The sequence below is a fragment of the Balaenoptera ricei genome, chromosome 10 (genome assembly GCF_028023285.1).
Source record: "Balaenoptera ricei isolate mBalRic1 chromosome 10, mBalRic1.hap2, whole genome shotgun sequence".
Taxonomy (NCBI): Eukaryota; Metazoa; Chordata; class Mammalia; order Artiodactyla; family Balaenopteridae; genus Balaenoptera; species Balaenoptera ricei.
The window spans coordinates 11,450,962-11,459,441 of record NC_082648.1 but is presented as its reverse complement, the minus strand read 5'-3'; the positions used below and the strand labels follow the sequence as shown (position 1 = coordinate 11,459,441).

Here is an 8,480-nt window from a genome sequence, read left to right as displayed (position 1 = left end):
AACAGAGGGGAGGGTTGTGTATTATTACCGTCAATCATATTTTTCAGTGAAACATGTTTAATGTTACAGAGAATGTCAGTTTATAATCAAGTGTTTCATGTTAAATAGTCTGAGAAATAATCAGTTCTTCCCATTTTCTCCTTAATCCCATTTAAAAATTTCTTGACTACTCTTACTCCTATATTTCAATCAGATGTTAAGTAGAAATTGCAGTTGTGTTGTTGTCTGCTCTAGATTTTATTTAGAATTTTGATGTTTTGTTTAGTATGCATTTTTTTCATTATTTTTAATTTAAAGATGTTGCCTCAAAATATTATCTCAGTTACTGAGCTCTTAGGCATCCCCCTAAATTTTGAACCTCCGGCAGATGCCTTAACTCACATAACCCCTCCACCTGTTCCTGGGCAGTTTTACAAGGCCAAAAAATATGAGGTTGAATTTTGTACTCACTACCAAAGTAGCTTTTCAGAGAGACTCAGGATCCTTTCTCAGGTGATTAAAAAGGAATTGTAGCAGTTAGGTATTGTTCCATTCCAACTACTCCAAAACTTTTTAGCTAAAAACCGCCCATTTATTTAGCTCACAGTTTTGTGGGTCAGCAGTGAAGGTTGTGCTCAGCTGGGCAGTTGTTCTGGTTACAGCTGGGCTCTCGCATTTGCCTGTGGTTAACTGTGAGTCAGGTAGGCAGCTTTGCTGATCTTGGCTAGCAGGGTGGGGACTAGGTGAAACAAGTGAGGGGTCGGACTTTATCTTATAGGTAATGGGACAGAGAAAAGTTTTGTGTTTGGGAATAATAATAATGTTTTCATTAGATTTGCATTTATAAAGCCCACTCTGAGTAAAATATGAAGGTGAAGTGGAGAGAATAGTTAGAAGGCTGCTCCAAGTGAAATATTTTGAGGGTCTGAACTAAAACAATGGCAGTGGAAAAGTTAAGGAAGTTAATGGCTGTACTATATTAATAAGGGCATTCATTTGACCCAGGATCACACTTTGCATTAATGTCTTTCAATCAACAGCTGTTCAGTTTTTCCTCAATTTTTCTGACCTTGGCACTTAAAAATAATAAACCAATTCTTTTGTAGAATGTCTATGAATTTACAGTATTTGGCCAATTTGGATAATGTGGCTGTTAACATCCTCACTCATGTATTTTGGTATATATACATATATATATTTTTTTCTCTCCTTGGCAATATACCTGAGGATGACATTTCCGGTTCAAAGACTATGTTTATTATAAATCTTGTGGACAATGTCAAACTCTTTTTAAAAGTAGTAGTACCAATTTAGAACCCATTAGCAGTGTATGAGAGTTCCAGTTGCTCCATATCCATGGCAACATTATGGTATTAACAGACTTACATTTTAGCCATTTTGGTGGAGGTGTCAGAGCATTTCATTGTGGATTTAATTTTCATTTTCCTGATGATGAATGAGTTTGAGCACATTTTCATATATTTGGATATCTTCTTCTATGTAGAACCTCTTCAAGTCTCTTTTCTACCTGATTGTCTTTTTATTGTTATTGAATTTGTAGAGGGTCCTTATAAATTCAGGATACAAGTCCTTTGTCACTTACATATGATGTAATACTTTCTTTCACTCTGTGCCTTTCTTTTTCACTTTCTTAATGGTTTATTAGATGAATAAAAGTCCTTAATTTTAATATAATCCAATCTAATAAATTTCTCTTTAAGTAATAATACTATATGTGTCCTGTTAAAGACATCTTTCCTACTCCAAAGACACAAAGTCTTCTTATGTTATCTTCTTTTTTTTTTTATTTAGTATTTGATTGTGTTTTTTTTATGTTCATTTTTTACTTATTTTTTTTCTTCTTAGTCATCCATTTTATACACATCAGTGTATACATGTCAATCCCAATCTCCCAGTTCATCCCACCACCACCCCCACCTCCCCGCCACTTTCCCCCCTTGGTGTCCATACGTTTTTTTCTCTACTTCTGTGTCTCGATTTCTACTCTGCAAAACGGTTCATCTGTACCATTTCCTAGGTTCCACATATATGCATTAATATACGATACTTGTTTTTCACTTTCTGACTTACTTCACTCTGTATGACAGTCTCTAGGTCCATCCACGTCTCTACAAATGACCCAATTTCGTTCCTTTATATGGCTGAGTAATATTCCACTGTATATATGTACCACAACTTCTTTATCCATTCATCTGTCGATGGGCATTTAGGTTGCTTCCGTGACCTGGCTATTGTAAATAGTGCTGCAATGAACATTGGGGTGCATGTGTCTTTTTGAATTATGTTTTTCTCTGGGTATATGCCCAGTAGTGTGATTGCTGGGTCATATGGTAATTCTATTTTTAGTTTTTTAAGGAACCTCCATACTGTTCTCCATAGTGGCTGTATCAATTTATATTCCCACCAACAGTGCAAGAGGGTTCCCTTTTCTCCACACCCTCTCCAGCATTTGTTGTTTGTAGATTTTCTGATGATGCCCATTCTAACTGGTGTGAGGTGATACCTCATTGTAGTTTTGATGTTCATTTCTCTAATAATTAGTGATGTTGAGCAGGTTTTCATGTGCTTCTTGGCCATGTGTATGTCTTCTTTGGAGAAATGTCTATTTAGGTCTTCTGCCCATTTTTGGATTGGGTTGTTTTTTTAATATTGAGCTGAATGAGCTGTTTATATATTTTGAAGATTAGTCCTTTGTCTGATGATTCATTTGCAAGTCTTTTCTCCCATTCTGAGGGTTGTCTTATTGTCTTGTTTATGACTTCCCTTGCTGTGCAAAGGAACTTTGCACAGCAAACTTTAAGTTTCATTAGGTCCCATTTGTTTATTTTTGTTTTCATTAACTTTTAAGTTTCATTAGGTCCCATTTGTTTATTTTTGTTTTTATTTCCATTTCTCTAGGAGGTGTGTCAAAAAGGATCTTGCTGTGATTTATGTCATAGAGTGTTCTGCCTATGTTTTCCTCTAAGAATTTTATAGTGTCTGGCCTGACATTTAGGTCTTTAATCCATTTTGAGTTTATTTTTGTGTGGTGTTAGGGAGTGTTCTAATTCCATTCTTTTACATGTAACTGTCCAGTTTTCCCAGCACCACTTATTGAAGAGGCTGTCTTTTCTCCATTGTAAATTCTTGCCTCCTTTATCAAAAATAAGGTGACTGTATGTGCGTGGGTTTATCTCTGAGCTTTCTATCCTGTTCCATTGATCTATATTTCTGTTTTTTGTGCCAGTACCATACTGTCTTGATTACTGTAGCTTTGTAGTATAGTCTGAAGTCCAGGAGCCTGATTCCTCCAGCTCCATTTTTCTTTCTCAAGATTGCTTTGGCTATTCGGAGTCTTCTGTGTTTCCATACAAATTGTGAAATTTTTTGTTCTAGTTCTGTGAAAAATGCCATTGGTAATTTGATAGAGATTGCATTGAATCTGTAGATTGCTTTGGGTATTATAGTCATTTTCACAATGTTGATTCTTCCAATCCAAGAATATGGTATATCTCTCCCTCTGTTGGTATCATCTTTAATGTCTTTCATCAGTGTCTTATAGTTTTCTGCGTACAGGTCTTTTGTCTCCCTAAGGAGGTTTATTCCTAGGTATTTTATTCCTTTTTTTGCAATGGTAAATGAGAGCATTTTCTTAATTTCTCTTTCAGATTTTTCATCATTAGTGTATAGGAATGCAGGAGTTTTCTGTGCATTAATTTTGTATCCTGCTACTTTACCAAATTCATTGATTAGCTCCAGTAGTTTTCTGATAGCATCTTTAGGATTCTCTATGTATAGTATCATGTCATCTGCAAACAGTGACAGCCTTACTTCTTCTTTTCTGATTTGGATTCCTTTTATTTCTTTTTCTTCTCTGATTGCTGTGGCTAAAACTTCCAAAATTATGTTGAATAATAGTGGTGAGAGTGGACAACCTTGTCTTGTTCCTGATCTTAGAGGAAATGGTTTCAGTTTTTCACCATTGAGAATGATGTTGTCTGTGGGTTTGTCATACATGGTCTTTATTATGTTGAGGTAGGTTCCCTCTATGCCTGCTTTCTGGAGAGTTTTTTTTTTATCATAAATGGGTGTTGAATTTTGTCAAAAGCTTTTTCTGCATCTATTGAGATGATCATATGGTTTTTCTCCTTCACTTGTTAATATGGTTTATCACATTGATTGATTTGCATATATTGGAGAATCCTTGCATTCCTGAGATAAACCTCACTTTATCATCGTGTATGATCCTGTTATCTTCTATCCTTAATGATAGTTTTCCTCTGCTTAATCTATAGCTAATGAGAGAGGTTGTTAAAGTTGCCCAGGGTGATTGTGGATTTGTCTGTTTCTCCTTAAAGTTCTATTACTTTTAACTTTATATACTTCGAGGATGTGTTATCAGGTGTACACATATAAAATTTTTATCTTCCTAGTGAATTAATAAATCTTTTATCATTGTGAAAGTTTCCTCTTAATGTATAGTAAATATTTTCACATTTTGTCTACTTTGTCTGATGTTAATATAGTTACAACAACCCGCTTTTGGCTAGTATTTGTGTAGTATATTTATTTTGCATCCCTTTATTTTAAACCGTTTAGTCCTGTTTCAGTTATTTATTGATGTATAACAAACCCCAAACCTTAGGGTCTTAAAACAACAATGTATTATTATCTCTCGTGCCTCAGCTCAGTAGTTCTCATTTGGAGGGGGGCCCCTCATGCAGCTGCAGTCATATGGTGACTGATGCTGGAATCATGTGTGGGCTTGATTTGGCTGGACGTCCAAAATATCTTCTTCCCTCACTTGTTTGACCTCTCAGCTGGAGTGGGTGAAGTAGCTGAGGGATGATCAGTCACCACTCTTTCTTCATAGGACCTCTCTATGTGGCTAGCTCAGGCTTTCTCACAGCATGTCAAGCTCAGAGTAGTTGGATTTCTTGCATGGTGGCTGTCTTCTCCCAGGGGCATGTTCCAAGAGACTAAGGCAGAAGCTGCAGGCTTCCTGTGACCTGGCTATGGAAGTCATGTAGCACTGACTCTGCTGTATTCTGTTAGTCCAAAGTGAGTTAGAGGGTTGGCTCAGAATCAAGGAGGATGAGGCTGCACAAGAGTGCAAGTACTGGAAAGTGGGATTCACTAAGGGCTATTATTGAAAAGCTGGTTACCACACACAGTTGCTCTCTGGCCTGCAGTGGTTTCTGTCCCTTCCACATGAATCTATCCATCGAGGCCACCAAAGTCTCATTCCACTGTGGCATTAAGTTCCTTCCTGAAGTCCAGGATCTCATTATCTGAATTACGTCCAGGTACAGATGAGGCTTATTGGGTATATTACTTGGGTACAGTTCCTTTCAATCTATATTTCTGAAAGCATGGTAATTTTAGAGTATTTATACTTCTTACATGGTGACTATCTTTCCCCAGATCATATTTTCTAAGAAATTAGGTACATGATACAAGGCTTATTTTGACCTACCCTTGGAAGTCACAAAGCATCACTTATATTACATTTTATTGCTCAAAGCAAGCCACAAATTCATCCTAGATTCAAGGAGGGGAGACTAGAAAAAGCCATGAATACTGGGAGGTGGGATCACTGGGGAGAGGATATACGTAACCTTATATTTTACATGTGTTAGTTGTAAGTAGTATATAGTTGCTATCTTTGAATCCATCCTAAAAACATATTTTTGAAAAAAATTAAAGCATTTAGACCATTTACATTTAATCTAATTATGGGTATATTTTGAGTTTTATTATTCTATCTCACTACTTCTTTTCTATTTATTTCACTTATCCTGTACTCCTTTTTCTTTCCTTTCTTGACTTCTTTTGTATTGAACCACTTTTATTATTTTGCCTTTTCCCCTCTATTAGCTTGGTTACATTTTACTCTTTCTGAGTAGTTAGTAATGAGTTATTAACGAGCATCTGAATTCTTGAAGGATAATTTCATGTCTGAGTCGTTTTTTTTTAACTGATAAATGTGTATATTTATTACTAGCATTATGACTCCATATAGGATTTCCAATTCCATGGATTAGAAGGGGAAGATCACGGTATAAGCATCCTCTTATCCTTTACAAAGGATCATGGCAGGAACTGAAGGCCATTGTGACTAAAAGGAAGCTCCACAAGATTAACCACATATAACTATGACCTTGCCTCCAGGGAGGACAAAGAATGCCTCCCCAGGATCCAATAGATTGTATTTGGGTATGAAGGGAACTGCTTAGGACCCTCATTTTTATACTCCCATGAGTCATTACTTTCCTTTCTTCTCCTACTTTCCTATTCTTATAATAGGACAATTCTATATACTGAGCATATGAGGCAAGTATGGTAAGACAAAAGATTTAAAACATTGCCCCTTTGTGGCCAGTGTTCACCCTTATGCTCAGATTACTAAAAATGTGTACCCAGAAATAAATCAAAACAGATGTCTTCTTGTAGATGAAATAGCTAAAATTTTGGCCTCTTTATTTATCTCAGGTCATACATTTGCCTTGAAAAAAATACAATAAACAGTTCCAATTAAGAGTTACAGAAACCCAATTTTTCTTCCAGATCTCTAAATGCTCATGGAGAGCCAACTTCCATGATACATAGCACACAGCACATACTTGAGAGTCGGTCCCACAGGAAATATTCATATAAGCAAAACAAGATTTTGTTTCTCATTATATAAACATCGCCCAAGTTTATCTAGTTAACACACTTGTTTAAACAAAAATAATCTATGACTAAAAGCACTATCATATTTCTTAGGTGCCATTCTCATTGGAATCATACCAAAAAGTCTAGAAATAACTCAAAACTAGAAAGTGGCCCAAATGTTAAGGCTGCCTATGGCTCTTGCTACAAAGTAGTTGCCAGTCTGATGACAGGAATTATAGGGTTCTTCTTGATTTCAAAAGAATTTACCAGAAAGAGGTGGAGGGCCAAGAAATCCACCTGCCTGCTTGGTGGCAGCTTGTGAAGGGGCAAGGCTGAGAATCTTCTGGATGTTCCGTCCAATTACATGGTAGAGGGAATACATAGGAAGATGAAGGAACAGTCTGTGTTGTCATCCTCCAGCAGACTTCCGTGAGATAGTCCTTGGATGTGGGAAAGGAGGATGAAAGGGGACCTTTGTCACCATTCTACCATCAAATATGGAACTGAACATTCCCATTTGGGCAGTAAAACAAACGCCAGTTGCAAACATGGATTTCATTCAGACCATCTCCGTTGTTATTCTTCAGTTTCTCTTCTTGCCCATTTTCTCTTCCTTCCTTCCTTTCTTCCTTTCTTCCTTTCTTCCTTCCTTCCTTCCTTTCTTCCTTCCTTCCTTCCTTCCTTCCTTCCTTCCTTCCTTCCTTCCTTCCTTCCTTCCTTTCTTTGTTTCTTTCTTTCTACCAGCTGACTCTTACTGTTTCTTTCTTCTTTCCAGTTTTTTACCCTGTTTTTCCACTTCTGCCTTCAGTCTCCTGTACTTGTCTGTCCTGTAAACCAGGACCCCGGTTACTCCCTTGGTGAGAATAGGAGGCACAAGAAGACAAAGATGATGAGCAGTGTGTCCACGAACCGGGCGTTCATCTGAGGCTTCTGTCTCTACACTCCCATCCCCCGGGGGATGGGGGGAAGCTCTTGAAAAGCCAGGAAAAGAGAAGAAAAAACGACTTCCCTAGATTTCAGGATCACAGAGTCCTGAGTCGTTTTTGTCTGTCAATTGCTAAGTGAGATTTTTGCAACTATAAACATTCAGTAAAAGCTGAAAAAATAAATGTTTGCCCTTCAGAGATCTTCTTTGTGCCTTCCTATCCCCCCTGCTCTGTTCATTAATTACCTGAGGAGTTCTGATACGGATTGCTGAAAAGACTCACAGGACTCAAATCATTTATACTCATGGAACAGTTTTATTACAAGCAAAGGATACAGGACAACAATATCAGGAAAAGGATATGCATTTAAAGTGCCTGAAGATTTCATGTCCAGGTTTCTTTGTCTACTCACTGCTAGGTTGGATAAGACATGCTTTGTCTCCAGGTCTCAAACCACCGCTACTGTGTGTGCAAAGCACCTATTAACAGAAAGCCCAAAGGCTGCTCCTGGTCCAGGTCTCTTGTAGTGAGCTGGTCATATTAGACATATTACATTTATGTGATCAGACTTAATTGTCAAACTTACCTGGCTCCGCCAAACCAAGTACAAATCCTAAATCCAATTAGTAAACAGTGCTGATAGGCTGGCACATCCTACTCCCAAACAACCACAGACCCACGATTTGTCTTTCCTTAATATATTACATAGTGTGGGCGAAAGGTTACTATTATTATGTGCCAGGAAGCTCTGGAAATAAGCATCCCAGAACAGCTGAGATTGTTGCTAAATAACTGATGAGAAGGATAATGTCAGGACCCTTCTCAGTTTCCAGAGCGCCAAAAATTCTTTGAAACCCCGTACGTGTGAAACATCGTTGTTTAATTGAGCTAAGTTTCCCTGCAAATAAACCCAGCCAA

At 37.4% G+C, this 8,480-nt stretch overlaps 1 pseudogene; it reads right to left on the bottom strand.

Moving 5' to 3' along the window:
- Positions 1-6,889: 6,889 nt before the first annotated feature.
- Positions 6,890-7,566, bottom strand: LOC132372836 (calcium load-activated calcium channel-like; annotated as a pseudogene).
- Between the last annotated feature and the right edge of the window lie 914 nt (positions 7,567-8,480).